This window comes from Lonchura striata, chromosome 3 (assembly GCF_046129695.1).
Source record: "Lonchura striata isolate bLonStr1 chromosome 3, bLonStr1.mat, whole genome shotgun sequence".
Classification (NCBI taxonomy): domain Eukaryota; kingdom Metazoa; phylum Chordata; class Aves; order Passeriformes; family Estrildidae; genus Lonchura; species Lonchura striata.
The window spans coordinates 23,878,886-23,898,914 of record NC_134605.1 but is presented as its reverse complement, the minus strand read 5'-3'; the positions used below and the strand labels follow the sequence as shown (position 1 = coordinate 23,898,914).

At 39.0% G+C, this 20,029-nt stretch overlaps 1 protein-coding gene across 9 annotated transcripts in view; it reads left to right on the top strand.

The window, feature by feature from the left end:
• The window catches only part of PLCB4 (phospholipase C beta 4), a 190,550-nt gene that overhangs the window by 7,158 nt on the left and 163,363 nt on the right, over positions 1-20,029 (top strand). For 6 of the 9 annotated variants that reach the window (XM_077781976.1, XM_077781974.1, XM_077781975.1 and 3 more), the window contains exon 2: positions 12,482-12,541. The gene's annotated coding sequence lies outside the window, so the exon portion shown is untranslated. Of the gene's footprint in view, positions 1-5; positions 227-827; positions 930-10,879; positions 11,026-12,481; positions 12,542-20,029 lie in introns of those variants that run through there. The other 3 variants (XM_077781973.1, XM_021540287.3, XM_031504287.2) reach the window with 3 other exon arrangements.

Below are 20,029 nucleotides of genomic sequence, written 5' to 3'. Positions count from 1 at the left end.
TTGCCCGGGGGAAGGTCCTGGAATCTCTGCTGCGACTGAACTGATACGGAGACTCATTTCCTTTTTCCCCAAGCCCTTCAAATCTGGCAGTACGTAGTAAAGTCTGGCTGTTCTTTTTGCTGATGCTCTCGGTTTTGGCTATGATGTACAGAGTGGCTTTTTGATGACCTGTGACTGTACCAGGTGGCTGGGAAGAGAAATAACTTCTGAGAAGACCTTGGCCCAGGTGACGACAAACTGGGCAAAGTTTCTTTAGTTGTACAAGTTGCTGCTTTTCTGCATTCACACGTCACTGGTATAGTTTTGCTTCTCTCAAGCAGACTCCTATCTACTTGGATATGTCCTAAAGTATTGTGTGTGTTTGGCTCTGCATGCTTTTAATTTTTTGTTTGTTTTTCTTTACACACTGAGAAAGTACTGGAATTGGCATATGTGCCAAGCCTGGTAAACAGATGTTGATAAAATGGTCTCCTTTGAGATATCCTAATGAGAGCATGAGCTTAACTAGAAAGCCATATAAAAATAGTTACTGTGCCATTTCATCTGTGTGTCTTTATACAAGAAAATGCCTTAAATTAGTCTTTGTGTCAGGTAACAGAAGTATTTGCGCTGCTTTTATGGGAGTAATATCATCTCTTCCCTGTGGAATTAGTAAAGATGACACCTTGGAGGAAGTATGTGGTACTTAACTGGGAGAGTTAATAAGTTGGTGTGGTGCTGCTGAGCTCTGTAACCTGGATGGACGTAAGGGTTGTGTACTTGGCAGAGAGAACCCCCAAAGGCACTCCAGTGACCTCAGATGCTGCTGATGGACACAGAGCTGTGTGGATCCAGCAGCGAGCAAAGGTGCACAGAGCCTTGGAAGGATAGGAAAGGGTAACAGCAGGATCAGTCCTCTGCATTCTTCTTTTACCTCTATAGAGAGCTGGGTGAGCATTACTGTGGAGAAATGATAGGTGTTGTTCCTATGGAATGTTTCTGTTTGCTGGGTATAGAAGGGATAAAAATCTTCAGCTCCTCTGCTCTGATTGAGTTCATTCAGAATAATTCTTACTAGTGAAGTTTGTAGTGCAGAGCTATGGTCCCTGTGTGGACAGAAGAATGACAGCTTGTTTGGACCTTTATCTGTAGTCTAAATTATGTAAAAAACCTTCATATTCTCTGCTGCATCTTCATTTCCAGTGCTAAATCTAAAGATGATCTGTTGGGTTTTGACTATGGTGATAGTCTACCAGTTGACTGATTTAGGGTTTTGGGGGACTTTTTTTTTTTTTTAAGACCTAAAAAATGCTCTTAAACATTCTTAACATTCTTAAAAAAAAGTTGTTGTTCTTATTTGTAATGACTTGTTTGTTTTGTGTGGATTCCTGTGTGTTAGTTTCTTACAGCTTTCCTGTGATGAACTAAAAGCCTCATGTAAGCTAACAGCATTTCCAGATGTGGGGAAATCAAAAGAATATGTTTGCAGTAATTCTTTGCTATACAAACACATGAATTTATTTTGTAAATGCTTCTTGTATTTTAAAACACATGAGGTGAAAGCAATACTTTACAGGAGTAGCTGTGAATTGGCATGAAATCAGTTACTTCTGAAAAAAAAAATAGCTTTATTGTTTTGTTTTTTTTAATGAAGTCTGTGGCACTTTAGTTTTCAAAACTGAATCAATATACCAAGAAATGCATGCTCTGATTTGTATACCTCTGATTTAGTTATGCTCAGTTTATAAGCAGTGACTGGTAATCTTCCCTGATCTCATCCTGCTTTTATTTTTAATTTACAACTGAAAAGACACTGCTCACTTTAATCTGGAATAACCACCTCCTCTCCCTACAGTAGAACGAATGGATAATAATATTGTGAAAACAACGATCTAAGTGCAGCTCTTGGGTATCTGACACGTTAAAAACATCAATTGAACTGATCTGAAATTATGTGGGAAAACATACAGGTATTTTTTCAGGTAATTTTGAATCATCAAATGATTGATTCTGTGAGTGGTTTTCCATGATTCAGGTGCTGAGCAATGTGGTGATACTTTGAGGCTTTTGAAAGCTGGAAAACAGTTTTTGATCCTCACAGGTAGAAATGGCAGAGGAAATTGCATTGCTGTGTTGTTACATTGTTTGGTTTTAAGGAATTGGTTCCATCCCACTGTAGTTTAGTGTCAGAATGTTTGCTGGGTATTTTTATTCTTGCTTTTAAGTGCAATTGTTTTCTTTACAAAAGACAATAATACTACAAGATTTTTTTTTTTGCTAGACTTTTTGGGGGTTTAGTTTTTGAATTATTTAATTTTCACAGAATCAGTCAGGTTGGAAAAGGCCTCTGAAGCCAATCTGTGACCCAACATCACTGTGGCTCTGAGAGCCACATCCAGATTTTCCTTTAGCACCTGCAGGGTTGGTGATTCCACCTTGATCTGGGCAGCCCATTGCAATGTCTAACCACCCTTGCTGTGCCTAAACCTCCCCTAGTGCAGGCTGAGACCTTGTCCCCTTGTCCTGTCACTGGTTTCCTGGGAGGAGAGACTGACCCTCACCTTGTTACAACCTTCTGTCAGGGAGTTGTACTCCCTCAATAAAGGGATACATCTAAAAGAATAGTCTGAACCTTTAGCAGTATTTAAATGCTCATGAAGACGTTCATGAATAATTTGAAATTTTAACCAAAACTTGTGTTGCTTCACCTGGTTAATTTGAAAGATCTGTGGAAGCATTTCTTCAAAGCATTAGTGGAAGTAATTATCAGAGTAAGGTGTTGGTTTTGTGTTTGTTTTTTTGCTTTTCTTTTTAGGAGCTATAAAACTATATATGTAAATATTTCAAATTTGTAGACTTAGGGTATTTATTCAGGTGAGCTACATCTCTTCCTTAACAACTGACTAGTAATTTAAATTATAACCACTTTTCTGGTGATATTTCTTGATTTCATAAACCATTACCTGAAATCTCTCAGTTGCTGAAAAGCCAACTTATAGTTTCAATTAAAAAGTGCTTCTATATACATGAATATCACATTAATTACACAAATAAATTTCTGTCTGCCTTTCCTTTTGTAGAAGTTGATGAAAAGATAATGCTTCTCAGTTAGTTTTAAATCATTTAAAGGGAGGCTTATTTAAACATGACTGAAAGTGGATTAATCCTTTTCTTCCTTCCATCTCTTCCTGCTATCATCACATCTTGGGTTTTAGAAACTTAAGGAATGTTGTCTAAAGGGCTGTGGCAGGGAATGTTTTGCTTATCTCAGTTGTCTTCAGTCCAGCTGATAATTAGCACTTCTTTTAGTGACTGAAACATAATTTTAGCAAGATTTGGCTCTTGCTTTCAACGCTGCCTATTGACAGAGCGTGGGTGTTGCAAGCAAGTAACCTGAGTCCATTTGAGTCTTGCATCTCAGAATTCAATTCAAAATCATCCTGCCTCATCTAAGAAGCCTTTTGGATGGTTATTGAAATTTATCTTTTCTCCCTTACTGCGATACTGTTGTGACTGGGTTTGTGCATCTGCAGTTTTATCAGGGATGATTCATAGGCCAAAATGGTGTTTGTCCACTCAATGCTTCATTCCTTTCCCCTTTCAAAGGGAAAATAATGGGGAAAAAAAAAGCTATTATATCTGAAAGATAATAGCTTCTCTTTTATTGTTTGGCAGTGTGGTTTTCTTTTTTTTTTTCTTTTTTTTTAATATTGAAATTTGACCTAATGAAAGAAAGGTAACGAGAATCCAAATAGTGTCAGGACTTGGCTTAGGGATTTGCCTTGTATGAGGAAAAAAACTGACCTGAGTATAGCACACTGCAGGTGCACAAACCCAGCCCTCCAGAGCTGGAGTTTGATTAAATCAGTCTGTGGTTTTTGCAGGTGAAATAGTTTGAGGCCTTAATTTCAGAGCTTTATTTGTTCCCTGGTGTCCCCACATCCGATGAGACTGTTTATCCCTTCCAAAGCAAAGTGTATATCCACAAAGCTGGCTCCAGCCTTCTCATTTGTAAGATCAGATGTCAAAAGCATTCACTTTTTAAGGGTGGAGAGATACTGGTGGAATTTTAGATGGCTGTGTTGAGACTGATATAATTTCAGAACTAATTTTTAGCTCAATTTCAGCCAAACAAGGAGTGGCAGTCAGGACACTTGGTCCTGTAGGAGGAGTGGTGATATTCCTGGGTTAGGACAGGTAACCTTTGTGACACAGGAGGAGAGGGGCACAGGCAGAAAGCTGTTTGTTGCTTGGTATTGTTTTGGTAATTCCACCACCTAGTACTCTTTCCCTGTCTTTTGTGTATGGGAATAGCTAGTCACACTTTAAAAATTAGATTTCTTTGATCTAAAGCAAGACCTGGGTTACATATGGTGTGATGCACACCCTCACCCACAGTGTTCTGATTAGGTATTTTTCAATATCTATCTTAAAAGTCATGATAATGCCTGACAAGAAGGGTCACTGTCTTGTGAAACATGAGATCCAGAGCAGATTTCAGCAGTGCACATCAGAACAAGTGCATAGTTCCAGCCCTGAAAGTATGAAGTACAGCACAATGTAAATGTCAGCTCAAGAATGTGAGGTAGGTTTGGTATGATCCCTTAAGGATTCTTTGTTCCTGACCTAAATTGCAAGGTTTCTGGGGCAGGGACTATCCTTGCATTATTTATTTTATGGCATTTATTCCAATGCATTCATTGTTATTTTTTAATTAATCTGCTTGGTGCCCATTTGCTGATACCTCAGATGAGAGAATACACTGCAGTACAGTGTTTTTAATTAGAATATATTTACAGAAGTGATAAATGCAGGTTAAAAAGAATGGCATTCATGCTGTTCTGTTCTGTTCAACATGCTGAAGTATCAGCTTTCAGACTGTTTCTTCTCTTTATATTCCAATTGTTGAGACATTTTTTAATGTGGCAAGATGACTTCCCCAAAGCCTGCAGCCCAAGAGTGTTAGCAACAGGGTTCCTGGTAAATTACTTCTTGACCTTGACTTGGAAATCAAAATGTAGCAAATCAGGGACATGGCCATGCTCTACCAGTCCAACTCCCAGGGGTGCAAGGTAATGTATGGAGGAAGGCATTGCTTACACTGCTCACATTCATGTGCCATGCAGTATTAGAGGCCATTATCTTTAATACCGTTGTTATGCAACAGATCCAGTTTTGATTTGCAGCCCAGAAAGAGGAAAGTTTCAGTTTTAGAAGCACAGTCTGTTATAGTATATTTATCAAGCAGTCTTTTTGTATATGGACATTGAAAGCAGTCTTTTTGTATATGGACTTTGACAGCAGCCTTGCAGCAGCAATGACAATGTTCTTCTTGGTGTTGTTTCTAAGTTTGAGGATTCCCTGTGTAAATCTTTTAAGTCGGAACATAATTCAGGAGCACTTTTTCTTTTTTGTTTTATTGCTTTGGCAATAAAAAGAGTATGGACATAGTCTGAATCAGCAAAGCTGGCTTAAAGGGACACTCAAGTGAAAACCATATGTATGTATAAAAAGGAATTTTCTTATTTTCTTTTGTAAAGGATCAAAGTAGTTGTGGACATCAGGCCTACCACTGAACATTTTAAAACTAATTTATATGTTTATTTCTGTTTCTTCTCTCTTTCTTTGTGTTCTGTGAAAGGCAGCAAACAGCAAACCCTGAACAAGCTCAAATGCACAGCTGGATGAGAAAAGAAATGGAAGGGGCTGGGCAGAAACTGCAATCTTACAAAGCATAGATCTAGAAAGCTGTTTCAGCTATGCTAAAAATTATTTATACTTTGCAGTCTTGCAGTTCTCAGTGATCTAATAGTGGTTCTGGAATCTCTCTTTTAGGCGTTGTACATATTTGTTAAAAATGCTCCTTCACCCAAAGAATTTATTGCACTGGAATAGGAGGAGCCTAGAGCTGAACACAGTTTTTTTGGTATATAAGCAACAGAATAGAAGTGTGAAACATTTCCAGCTACATGTGTTTAAGATCAGCCTAAAAATTCAAGCTGCATGTTTTAATAATTTTTGATCAAGTGGAACTTCAAAGATTTGGACTTCCCTTTAAAGTGTAAATTTTTGCATTGGACAATGTAGCACAAACCAGCACTAGCTGCCATCAGATGAGATTTGCTTCAGTGCAGCTGGCAGCATCAGGCCCAGGATGTTTGCACAATGAGGCTTTGTAAACCTCCTCTGCAGAACTGCAATGCTTTGATCTGTTTACTGGACAAATCAAAATTAAACTGATGTCTTTTTTATTATTTTTTTTTTCCTTAGGAGAAACTAGCATTCAGGAAATCTGGCTGGCCATATCAGATTTTGCCCCAAGAAATTGCATTAGTTTAAAAAAGAGGCATTGTACTCCCAGCTTAATGTTTAAACTCGGTGTCAAAACGTTAGGGCAAAATAATGCACACAGATAATGCAAATGGTTTTCTTGGGTGAATTTCAACTCCTGTGCTAGTATCTGGGAGAATATGTTTACTTTCTTGCATTAAAATACCATGCTATTTCCATCACAGTAATGCGACTTGCAGATAGCTGGTTGCAGCCAGGTTCAGCGATAAGAAATCAAAACTGTTTTTAAATGTATCTCTGTTTATTACAATGTAACTTTTCTTTTATACTTCATATTATCCAGTGACTAAACATGTTTACTTTAAACGGGCTGTGTGTTCCAGGTGGGTAGAAGCAAAACAGAAGTGCGTTTGAACCAGTTGTAATTAAATTTCAGCTCTGTACATTTTGTCAAGGCAAGAAAAGCTGCTGGCATTTAAACCTTGCAATGCATTATGGAGTGACTACCAGTCAGATCTTCCTATGGAATTAAAACAAATTGGAAAGCAAAGTGAGGAAGGGGAAGAGAGATTTGTGTGAATTAAATGACTACGGCCTCTGGTTTGCCAGGCTCTCCTGCTTTTGTTGATGATGTCTGGTTATGTAAACTTCTTCCCACCACTTTCTTCTTGAACTTGCAGCAAAGCAGTTTTGAGTGGTGTAACATCTGCTGGCATAAAAGTGTTTGTAAATAAAAAAATCTTTACTGTGCAGCCCAGTAGGAAGGAAAGAAAGGATAGAAAGGAGCGTTCTCTAGAAACACAGATGGCTTTAGTCATTAATAATGTTTTATGAAATAATTTTTAAAATATGATTGCCAAAAGAAGGGATTATATGAAGAAGCAATCTGAGTGCATCTACTTGGTACATTTGGAAGAATTTGCTGTTAAACTTTCCTAGAGTAGCATGCCCAACGTGATCAGCCATGTACTCTTCCAAGAGTGATGGGACCAAGAGGCTTCCATAAAATGACAGGCCCATTCTGTGTTATTTTGCACTGTGCAAAATAATCTTGTGTTATAGTATAGTATGTAATTGTCTCAGAAAATATTCAGGGGGAAAAATAATGCTGCTTAATCCCTTTCTCTTGCTATTGTGGAGGATTGGGATAAAAAAGCGTAGATCACAACATGCCACGTTAGAGCTGCTGGCCTACATTTCAGAGTGAGGTTGGCAAGGAGCAAGTTCCCAGTTTCTGAAACACTGAGTACATCCCAAAGAGAACTATTAGGCTGCAGTAGGATTCATGTGAGGATGCTGAGCTTTCCCTGGAGACAACAACTTTATCTTGGTGATATGATGTGCTGGCAGCTGCTGGCTTGCTGGCCTGAAAGGAGTATCCATCCTCTTCCCACCTTGTCACCTGCTGCATGTTCCCCAATGCCTACATTAGCTGCCCACTTTCCATGTTGGAGTCCAGGCCTGTTCCTTCCTTTGTGTTCTCTTTAAATATGATGAGACACCCTTTAACTTTACTCTTGGTTGGAGTGCAGATTTTTATGATAATAATTAATTTCATTGGCCCAAGCTGAGTAAAAGCATTTACCCATAATTAACCTGGATTCTTTGTAATGCTGTATATGAAGTCTTGGATTGTTAATGCTTTCATCAGCAGAGAGTAATTTCATAGATTGAAAACCCCTTAAACTGCAGCATGATGATTTTGATTCCAGAGAATTACTAGAGGTGACTAAAAATTGACAATTCCCCCAGAAAAAAAAAAAAGAAGCTAAAAAAAACCCCCAAAACTTTCCTAAACCATAGGTAAAATTCTCTGCAGAAGCCATAGGATAAGACATCCAAGACACACTGAAATTCTCTGAGTCAAATTGCAGATTGTGTATTTTGGTGCTATTACATTTGCATACTGATAAGAGTTTGTAGTAACTGTTGTATATTGCACAAATGCTGCTGTTGTTTATTGCTTGGCTTAAATTATTTGGGGTTTATCATATAAATATAATTCATTCTCTGTAGCAAAAGGTCTAAAAGATTCTATTATCTACACATCATTTTGGAGGGTGTACTTTATTATCAATTGATATGCGTTTCATGAAATGGAATCTCTGGCCTCCAAGTACTTGACATCTCTGTGAAAACAGTCTGCCTGTTTGAGGAAGGCAGTGCCCTGAGTCTTGCTCAGCAAACATCAAGGATCGATTGTATCTTTCAATTTAGTTATATGCACATTGATCCCGAGTTGAGAGCTCTCTTGACTCAGGATTTCATGTCTGGAGGCAGGCTTTAGGACTTACGGGGTGGGTTGGGTGTGGTACTGGTAGGAGGCTGTGTGCTGTCTTTGGTTAATAAGTTCCTGATTTAGTAAAGCTGAATGCAACGGCCCTTGATAGAATTCTATGGTTTACGGAAGTGATTTCCATCATGGTATTCCTATGACCAGATTTAAATTGTGTTTAACTGTGTGGTTACCTGCTTCTTTTGTCTCTTTTGGGAGTCATACTGTCAAGTTTTTATTTACTTGGGATGAACAACCATCTGTGCCTGTAGTCCGTGCCATCCAGATCAGAATCAGTGCAGAAATGGTGCAGAGCTATCTGGTAGCTGAAGATGCTGCTGATCCTCTGGGTGAGCACACAAAATGTTCCAGAAGGATATGCCAGAGGCTCAAATTATGTAATGCCTTGAGCAGGAAGCCACCGAATTATGTGTGGAGCATGTCAGCAGCAACAGCCTGATGTCCCTGGCAAGGCTCCACTCCAGGAAGGAGCTGGGCTTTCTCAGAAGCCTCACAGGAGAGTGAGCGATGTGCAGTGAGGCCCTGCTGGAGGAGCCTGGCCCGTGGGAGGCAGGAGCTGCTGGGAGGCAGGAGCTGCTGACACCACATCGCTCACTGTGCTTTCCTGCCCCCAAGTGTGAGAATGACAGGGAATTTTTCACATTTTCCTTTTGCCTTGTGTGTTTGCCTCTTCTCTTGCTTTGGTGCTTCCGCTCTGCCCCCCCCCCCCCTTACTCCTAGATCCTGAAAAAAAAAAAAAAAAAAAGAAAGAAAGGACTGTTTTAGAAGCTATGCATCTAGATTAGGGATATACAGGCAATTCATGTCTGAAAAATGTTAACAGTTGTGTGTCTAAAATTAACTAATGAGCTATGGTTGAAGTTCCTTTTCAGCACAAAATGAGAGAAGGTTTGGTAGGTAATGATCATTTCAGTATATTGACAGACTAAAATTGTCATGTTTAAATTAAGTCTCTAATGGTCTTTTCTAAATTGGGTACTTGTACTTCGTGTTTAATTAGAATGAGGCAAAAGGTCCTTATTGGAATTCTAAAGTTATATTCTGGGTGACTCAAGGAGGTGATTATCTGTAACCAAGTGTCCATCAATGGGAATGTCTTGCAGAAGTGTGTACTTGTCAGGTTATTTTCTCTGAGCATTTCAGAGTGACAGGTGAAAAAGAGCCTTGAATGATGGATCCCTGTGGATGAAAACTTGTTTTCTGCTCAAAACTAAAAATAAAAGAAAAAAAATCTGTTAACAAGCCCAGAGTCTTGATGAATGTTGCCCATCCTTTTGAAGGAGCTTTATGATTTAGCTGGGTATTTTGCAAAAGTAAGTCTTTTCCTTGTAAGTTATAAGGGGGTTAGGTCAAGAAGAACTCACGAGGTATATTTAAGGTGACAGGAAAGGCCAGGTGACAAGCGAAGAAACACGTTGTGCCTTACTGGACAGTAGTTAAGAAATTTGTGTTGTGGCCAGAATGAACACTGGGTACATCAGAATTTGATGCTTCTACACCTGCCTTGGTGTTCCAGTTCAGCTGGAATCCTGTGATATCTAGTTAGGTGTTCAGGAAGTGAGGAACATCAAAGTAAAGATCCTTTACAAAAAAAACCAAAAACAAAACAGCAGGCACCAAGGTACTTAAGACCAACTTACTCACTTAAAAAATATTTATTTTTCTTTAGAGCATGAGAAAAATGAAAATTGTGGTTTTTTTTTTTTATTTTAGCCTTTACACCCAGCTGTGGAATGAAGGGCAAACCTGAGACTGCAGCAACTGTCTGTTTCTCTATCAGCTGTCCTGTTACTGTGAATTACAAGCTGCTCCGTGTTTCTGGAAGTGAGACTTTACTCTGGCTCTAAGTGTTTCCCTCAAAGAATTTACAGTCTCACTGAAAGGGCCACTGGAGATTTTGGACACAAACAAGCTTCTGAAGAAGTACTTAACTGGTGGAAAGACAGAGAGAGAGATTTTTGGTATTTGCATAGCTAAAAAGAAACTGATTTTCTTCATTAAATTTATGAGGTTGTACTCATGTGTTTACATGGAACATGAGAAATTTCAGGGCCCTGTGACAGTTGTGCCCAGAAAGCTGTGGATGATTAAAACCAGTGGGAAAGCAGGTTCTGTTTCTGGTATGTGCAATAGGGATGCTGGGATGCTCCTGGTTCCAGGGGAGCTGGGCTGGATCTCACACTGATGTAACCCTGCTGAAATCTGACTGCAGTCTGCAAGGGAACAAAAATGGCTGAGGTGTATCTCTCACTGCAGACTAACAGAGCAGTTTGTATGCTTGAAAATAATCTTGTCATGTCTTTGTTTTCCCAGCACAGGCATGTTTTGGACAGGGAGTTTATTTTAGCATGAAGCTGGCTCCAGTTGACCCAGAAGTTAAGTGTAAGGATGCTTTTGTGTGAAGCTGCGAAGTACTGGAGACCCAGTGATATCTTGTCATGTAATTACGAGCTGCTGAGGTCAGTCTGAAAGTGCACCAGCAAAATGAAAGAGTTTGAGGCATTAAAAAAATAATTTAAAAAAATTGAAATCACTGTGCAGTCTCTTACTAGATGAGCGTGCTGTCAATATTTAATGAGAACAAAGTATGTAGCCATCATCCTCTCAGCATTGCTATTTATGATTTGAAACAACTTCTGTTTTAATAGATGTTTTTGGCAACTTTGGGAGGATTCAACAGAGGACGCAGCTATTTTTTTTAACTGCCCTTATTGCTGTAATTGTGATTGCTGTAGTTCTCGGTCCCTCTGGTCTCATACTCGGGGTGTTTTATGTACCATGAGTTCTCAAAGCAAATGCTAGACCCACAACATGCTCTGGCTTCCCTTGGCTGAGACACTTGTTTTCTGCAATCTGTTTCTAATACTGAGAATTTTTTCTTCTTCTCATAAAACTTAAACCTCATAAAACTGAAGAGTATCAGGTCAAATTTAATTCTGTTTATGCACCTAGTGGATATTGAGATGTTCTCAACTTTAGACTTCAATTTATTTTTTCTATAAAGGAAGAAAGAAGAAGCTTGATGGAAGAGAGAAAAATACAGCTTCTGACCTAATGTGCAGGAGCTCTTGATAGAAATTAATTTGAAAAAGCAGTAGTCAATTTCATGTTATTTTCAGTAATGCTGAAGACATGTGCTTTCTTTTAATAAAATACTGTCTCCTATAAAACATGGATTTCTAATCTGAATTTGGATTTGATTTTGCTGTTGAGCACTCTTGTTATTTTCATTCCTGTTTGTGTAAACCTGCTACTTTACTTGCTGAAGGGCTGTTGTGCTCATGTCCATTTTAAGGTCTCACACTTGGGTCTTACAGATGGAAATCAATTGGATTTGTGCATTTGAAAAAAAGAGGAGTGAAAAGTAACACCACCAAAGCAGCCCTGGCAACTTGTATTGCTCAGAGGTATAGAAGTGTTGGGTGGTCCTGTACTGCCTTTTCCCCCCCAAAGATGGGGAAAGACTGAAGAAGTGGATACCTTCATCCTTCCGAATTGTTGGCAAGGGAATGCCTTCTAGCACTAATAACAGTGGCATAATTTACTTTTTACCCAAAGCTGGGATGATAAAGAGACCTGATTATATGTCTCAAAATAAAATACTTTATTTTCCCTGCTCCTGACACACTGCTCCATCCTTAGTCTCCATTGTGTTGCTTTCTAGTTTTAAATGCTTGGAAAAATTGGTGCCATGTGTTCCTGTCACCTGCAGCTATGATGCTTCTTCTTAAATAACAGGAATTTCAAAATAAAATGAACTTAAAATGAAAACTCACTCAGTATTTGTTTGCTACAGTGTAAATATTCTGATCCATAAGGAGAAATTATTTCTGGAGGAAAAAGGTCTTGAAGTAGTTTACTGGGATTTTATTAGGTAATTAAATATGAATTAAGGCTTTTTTTTTTTCTTTTAAGGGAAAGGAAGACGTTTTCTACAATGTGATTTTCTACAGAACAATTTCTGATTTTCAAAAGGTATGCATTTTCTATTCTTTTAGTATTTTAATTTTGTTTTTTACTGGATTATCTACTTCCTGTTTAAAACATGGTTTATGATTGCAGTGCTGCACTGTGCATGTCAGTAGAATGAAAAATGTGTTCTGAAAAAGCAATGGTTGAGGTTCATGAGAGGAGAGACGTTATTAGAAATTTAGATCATAACTGCAAATTCAGAGGATGTCGTGTTCTCATGAAACTAGATATCCTCACATGAAGGAAGTGTACATGTGAGGTTGATCAGACACAGGCAGATGAGGGTATTCACAGTTCTCAGAGGCCTTATCTTTTTGAAGTGTAACATTCTGGACAGTTTGGATGAGTAGAAATTGTTCTTTTGTGCTCCCCCTCAGGGCCAATAAACTCCGTTGATAACCATTCCTAAACAGCTGCAAAGTCAATTTAAGTTCTGGAGTCTCTGTGTTCCAGCAGATTCTTCTCACCTTATGTTTGTGGAGAACAAGGTTTTTACTTTCTTTTAGTACTCAGGGATGCATACCAATTCATATTCTCTTCCTAGTCTGAGTAAAGTTTTATCTATCCCACTGGCATAAAGGATTCTTACACTTTTGGTTTCTGCTGCCTGAAAACGACTTTTCCACCAGAAGCACCAAGCTGGCACAAAATTCCAATTGCTTTAGCAGTTCAGGCCTTGAGCAGGCTCAAAAAGTTGTTGTGGCGAATGTTAGTTTCTGGCTGATCCTAACTGAGACCTCAATCTTAGCTTGGATGTGTTCTTTGATTCCTGTTCTACTGCACAGGTGCAGAGCAGGGCGCAGACTTCACGCATGAAATTTTTGAAGTGATAATGATGAGATGGTGCATTTGCTTTTAATTGTTATTCTAAAACCACATTTCGTTTGAAATGAAATCATGGGAGAAATCGCAGATGAGGATTCCAGTTGCTGGTGGATCTGCTCTAAAGGGATCTTTAGTAGGAGAATTTCATTGCAGAAAAAGTCATTGACACCAAAGATGTGGTTGAGGTGTTTATATAGAATTGTAGAATTGGAAGTAACGGTACAAAGGTGGTAGGAGAGCTCTACCTATCCTACTTGGCATTAGTGATTAAAACAGACTTGTTTTCCCTGTTTTTCACTCCTGGATTGTTGGTTTATCCATGTAGTCTGTGCTACAAACATTTGGGAATCTGTTGCACTGTGACCTGGTGTTCTGTCACAGCTGGTTTGTTTATTTGTAACTGATAAAAATAATTCTTCTGTGGGCACAAGTACAGTTTAAAAGAATTGAAAATAAAAAAATAAACCTACATTGGCCAGAAATAGCTTTCTTGGAAAGTAAAAACTTCTGTAAATATCTTTGTAGAGCAATGGTCTGAAAATACAGATAGGGCTGTCTTCTCATCCAGGTGCAACAGTAGAAATCTTACTAGCAAGAGTAGCAAGAGACTTAGAATGAATTCCCATTAATGGCAGAACTAGAAGTGATGAAGGAATAGGAGATGCATGAGTTTACCTAGAGTGTCTGTTACATTTGATACTTTCAAAATAAGAGTAGGTATTACAAGGAAAAGCCCCTTGGAGTTAGTGAAGGAAATTAGGCATGTTGCTTTTAATTTTCCACTGGATCCTCTTTTTGACCATTTTAAGATAGCATGAAGAAGGATATTCCATAGGCTTTACACAGCATCCCGGAAGTCAAAGACCTCAAAAACTTTGTGGAAAAAGGAACAACAAATTTCAAAACTCCTGACTTTTTGCATCAAGTAAATATGAAGAGAACTTGGCTCTATAACAAAACAAAAGTAGCCACAGGCAGTCACAATTTGTACAGCCAGTTTTAGGGTCTGTGAACAGCATGCTGCAGTTAATATTGGTTGCACTGAGGATGCCTGGGAGAGGTTTTCTGGGTAGAAGCCTGTTAAAATATCATATTGTTAAAGATTAAATGGGGCCATTCTGTGCTGTTGTGTGTTTCATTACAGTGTGATCCCAGGCAGTATTTCTTCAGGAGATGAGGTCAGGCAGTGCATCCTTAAAGGTTTATTCTGTTTACATAGTGGTGGGTGGGAGGACAGACCTGTGCAAATGGGAGATGGTGCCTTTATCACAACACATCATTTACCTGTAATCATGTTCCCTTTAGGAGAGCATTAGTCATGTTATTGAATAATCAGGAGCTGCAGGAACTTTGACCCTGCTCCTAGTCTGAAAGAGATTGAGCTGAAGAGAAAACTAGCCAGAGAAAACACTTTAAATAAAAGGTGGTTTTCAACACTGTGGAAAGGAGAGGGCTGAATCCCTGTTCAAGTTTGTAGTGTAAAACTTGAAAAGTGGGCATGATGTTCACTGGGCATTCCTGATTGGAATAATAATTAAAACAATATACTGTTCCTCGCAGTTAGCTCATTGATTTTATTCATCAACACTTCACAGTTGATTTTTATGGAGGTGAAATAAGATCCCTGTGGTATATTTACAGAATTGCAGACCTTTTTATGTGAAGGACAGAGTCTGAATATTTGGCATGTGCACTTTTGATTAAATTACCTGTGCTCCTTTGGGTACTTATGTGTCATTATATCTCTGAGACGAGGAGCTGAGAGCAGCATTCCTTGGCCAAACCTTGGTGAAGTTCCCTCTGTGTAATCTGCCTGCTGCAATCACAGAAACATTTTGCACTTGTTTTTCTTGTGCCAGGGTGGAAGTCTCACACCTACTGAGCATAATTTAGGATGAGTTTTAGTCCCAAACTATTTGCTGCCTGTTCATTATAAGGGGCATGGTAACTGGTCCCAAATGGAAGTGAAACTTTATAGGAGAGAGAATAAAGAAAAGTTGCCCTTCTTGTTAGGGACCAAAGCCATTTGCTCAGATTGCTGTTGTCAAAATAAAGAGGTTTTCATGCCTAGCTTTAGACTGTGTCTCCACTGGATATCTTTTTACTGTTCCTGAAAACACAGCAATTACCGTATTTTGTGGGGGTATTTTCTACTCAAGCTGGATTTTGCATCCATTTTAGCCATGAATCCCCCAACTGTTCTCTTAATCAGGTACATTGAATCCTACAGCCTATCTGATTCTTTATCTGTCTTATCTCTGTCTACTGGAAATTGAGTCCTTATTGGTCTGAAAACTCATCTGCTGTTCAGAAGCAACATGCATAGCTCACTAAGGTGGGGTATACACTGAGTTTCCCTTCAGATGGCCAGTGTTTTCTTTATAATAAAGTTCTCTTATTCTTAGCACATTTCTAGGTCAGGAATGCTTAAAATATCTTTGGTCATTAAAACTTGGAGTCAACAGTATAAAACAAAAATAGAGAGGCAAAAGAAAAATAAATGAAGCTTACTGCATTCAGATGAAGTATTGTTTTCCAAATATTCCCTGCTGCTTGTGATCATGTTGTTGTCTTCGTGCTTTCCTTTGGAAGACTGTTCTGCCTAATTACAGCAAAATCCAGCATTATGCAGACATTTATGTGAGAGAGGTGAGCATGAAAGGGGCAGAAAACAAGGATCTTGGCCTGAGAAAGATTGTTGGTTTGGAGATGAGGCAGAGCTCTGGGAGCTAAAAAGCAAGTGATAACAAAAGCATACTGATAATTTATGGCAGGTGTGACTGTCTCGGTTGTCATCATCTCTGTAGTTTCATGTACATTTAAACTGACACTTGTGATAAAGAAAATAGAGGCTGGGAGTGAGAATGGAGACTAATTTCTTGTCCCTGGATGCTTGTTCATACCAAAAGCCTGTGTGAGGAGTGAATCAAGGACTGAGCTGGCCCAAAAGCAGACCTGATAAGTAACATTCTAAAAGGTTGTTTCTGATCTGGAGGAGAAAAGGCTCTAGGGGGATCTTATTGCCACCTTTCAATATTTAAGAGGGTCTTAAAGATGAAGAAAAACTTTTTAGTAGAGTATTGTGACAGGATAAGGGGTAATAGCTTTGAACTGAAACTGAGTATATTTAGGGGGGACATAAGGGAGAAATTTTTTACAATGAGGATGGTGAAAAAATTGAAACAGGTTTCCCAGTTAGATTGTGGGTGTCCCATTCCTGGAAAAACTCAAGGTTAGATTGGGTTGGTCTCTGAGCAACCTGGTCTAGCTGAAGATGTCTGCTCATTGCAGGACTAGATGATATTGAAAGGCTCTTTCCAATCAAAAGTATTCCGTAATTCTGTGATTTTGTTTTTTTAATCTGAGTCAGTTTTCATTTTTCTGCCAGAGCAAAAGTTAATGGTGAAAGAATGAGTGACTGGTAGACTTCTGGAGAGGATTCCAAAGTTTACCAGACTGCTGCCTCAAATTAGTCTGTGGTAGGTCTGTCTGAAACCTGAATCATCAGACATTCTAATGCAGAAAAAGGGAGAAAACAAATCTTGGCTCCTGTAAATTTTAGTTGTTTATGATAAGAGTTGTCTTAGGCTGAGAAAGGTTGTTTTCTTTGCGTATTTCTTTATATGAATGCCTTGTAAAACTGTGCTGAAAGATTTATCTTCCATTCCCCAGGAAGGAAAGACTATTTGCTGTTTCTTGAAAAGATTATACAAAGAACTAAGTCGTAGCACTGTTTTATTCAAAATTTCTATTTCATCAGTCCCTGAAGTTAAACCTTCTTCTTTTAAAATGTGTGAAGACCTGATTTTATATCCAAAAGTGCAGAGTATGGGAAGAACAATTCAGAAAACACAGAGAGACATCAAGTGGCATCATGTACTGTTTGGCCTCAGTAAAACCTGAAGGAAGTTAGGTTCTTGCAAACCATTTTGTTCTGTGTAGGTTCAGCTCTCTCAGGCATATTTGGGCTCTTTATGGCTTCCCCTCTCCCCCTTCTTTTCTTTTTTCTGGTTGTTTTCTTAGTGCATTGTATTGGATCCAGGAGCAAGCCAGAGCACAAGAGTCTGCAGTAGTTATCCAGCAGGAATGTGTGAAATTGAGAGAGTGGAGTAGAAGGGAGTGGAGGAAGGAAACTCTTCCCTTTCATGTTTCTCAGCCTACCCAAAGCTGGCACGATTCAGTGCCAAAGCTGGAGGGCAGAGACATGAGTGACATTTCTGTGTTCCCAAGGGATACCACTGTGGACACATTCATGGGATTTTTGCCACTGTCTTCAACTGAGGCCAATTATGAGAGAAGTGGAGAGTGAAAGAATTAGCAGGATGATCTGAAAAGTATGGGGAGAGCTGTGCGATAAAAGGAAGCAAGGTAGCAAAAGTGGGAAATGTCATCATAAAACTGTCAGATAATGGAAATACCTACGTGGTGGGAAAGAAAGTGAGAGGTCATGCACAGCTGAGTTTGGACAAAATGTTTTATTCATTTCTGACTCTCTTCTGTTGAAACTATCTGCCAAGACCTACTATTGATACAGCAAGATTACTGGCCTGTTGGATTCTCTCTTTCAAACTCATGTGTCTCCTCCTGTCACATGAATAGTGCATTCATCTTTAACCCTTACTGTTTTCTGGCAAAGCCAAAAACGAAAACTACTAAATTACTGCCAAAACCTGCATTGTATTTTGAAAGGATTTTTCTTTTCATCCAGTATTTTCAACTACTTTAAACTGTACAGTTATGGAAAATTTCAGAGGAATATTTGCTCTAATTGCTTTTGTGGCTTGATATGGAGGAGCAGTATTTGGTTGAACATAAAAAATAATCTGTAAACAGATGCTAATCAAAGGCAAAACTTCTTAGTATTTTCAGGCTTTCCCAGAGCTTGCTTTTGTTCTACTGTTCATATCTTATCTGTTGTAATTTTGCTCTTAAAAGGAATATTGCAGCAGAGAACAGGGAGGTGTGTGTGTGTGTTGTGGAGTCTGCCCCACTGCAGCTGCTTACCCAAACTAATCCCTTTTGATCACAGTACCTGTAAAAACTACAGGCTTAGAAGGTGGCATGTGCTGTTCCACATCAGAATGATTTCTTGGAGGCAATGGAAATACCTGTGGCAAATTGAATTGACATTCAAAACTTAATTTATAATTGTGGCTATTATGATTTCCTCTTTCTCTGTGTACATATTTGGGATCTACTAAATGTAAATTTTCCAGGCTTGACAGAAAAGCCAGAAAAGTAGGAAATAACTCCCAGAAGAGCTGCTGCCAGATCTCTGAAGCACGTATTGAGCCGTTTGATCTGAAACACAGTGTGTAAGAGGTGCTGTGCCAAGTTTTGAAAGGTACAGTCTGTGGAGTGATGAGACTGCTGTCTAGTTATTTTCTGTACCCAAAGGGTGGAGACAGGCAAACAGGGAATGTCGTTTAGTGCTTAACAACACACACACCACTTTTCAGGTTTATCTTTTAGCTGTTGTTTCTTCCCCTCAAAACTAATGAGACTTTTAAATATTAGAATGAGAAGTAGCAAGCAAATGTACTTAGATTTCATAGCTGCACTTTTTGCTCTGTGATCGGTACCAGACTGAGAACTCAGATTGGAAACACGATCATTTGCAGTTAGCAAACGGGAGGACATCTCTGGAGCTACTGTAGATACTGCTGGTATTTCTTGTGTTGATGTATGAACTGCTTTTTCAAGATCTGCAGCACCCCTTTCTTGGGCATTTGTACATTTTTGTACACTTGGAAGACTTTGACCATTTATGCTGGTTTTGCAGTGGGTATTTTTATAAATGACTGATGATCCTCCCTTACAAAGGAAGCAGTCCCTCACTTACCTCATTATATCAGATGGTCATATGTGTGTATCCAGCTCCTGGTTGTGAATATTTGGCCATACAAGTCCACCTGCCTGAAAACTACTAGGGTTCCTTTTTTCTCTGCAGGCCTTTATGGTCTGCTTTTGTGCCAAGGATGTAGGAAGCAACTAGCTAAATATTCTGAAAAGTCCAAAAAATAAACTTCTGTGGTTTAAAATTATTTTTCTTTTGGCCCTTTTCTACATATCTTAATAGAACAATTTGTTGCCTGGATTCTATAGAATCTTTCTTCTTGTTGTGTTTAAACACAGTTGGTGAACTGGGAAGCTTGCCCTTTTAAAATGTTAAGCAGTTAGAGGCTGTTTCCAGTAGAATATTTTGAAGGAAATCAGAGGCTTTCCTCTGCTCATCACTGATTTATCAGCATGGAGACTCTTCTATTGTCACATATAATCTGGAGTCAGTTTTTCATTAATAATGCTCCTCTTTTCAGTGTTAATTTGCACTGTATTTGCTGTGGAAGTGATGGTATATTGGTGGGAGAGCAGTTGTTGTGTCCTCTGCCCAGTAAGTGTGTTCAGCAGTTTTGGCTTGGCTGTGCTTTCCGCGTCCCGTCTTTTCTTGGCAGTTTACAGGAGCTGGCAGCAGGTGACACGAGAGCGGGAGATGATGCCATTGAAGCCACTGCCTGTTGTACTTGTGGCTGCAGCAGAAGGTGCTGGAGTCAATATTATAAACCCAAACCCAAGCTCTTTGACAGTTTATTGCTTATCTTTCCTGTGCCTTTTTTTTTCCCCCCCTTTAAGAACTGTGTCCAGAACATGAGGTTTGTTTCCTTATCT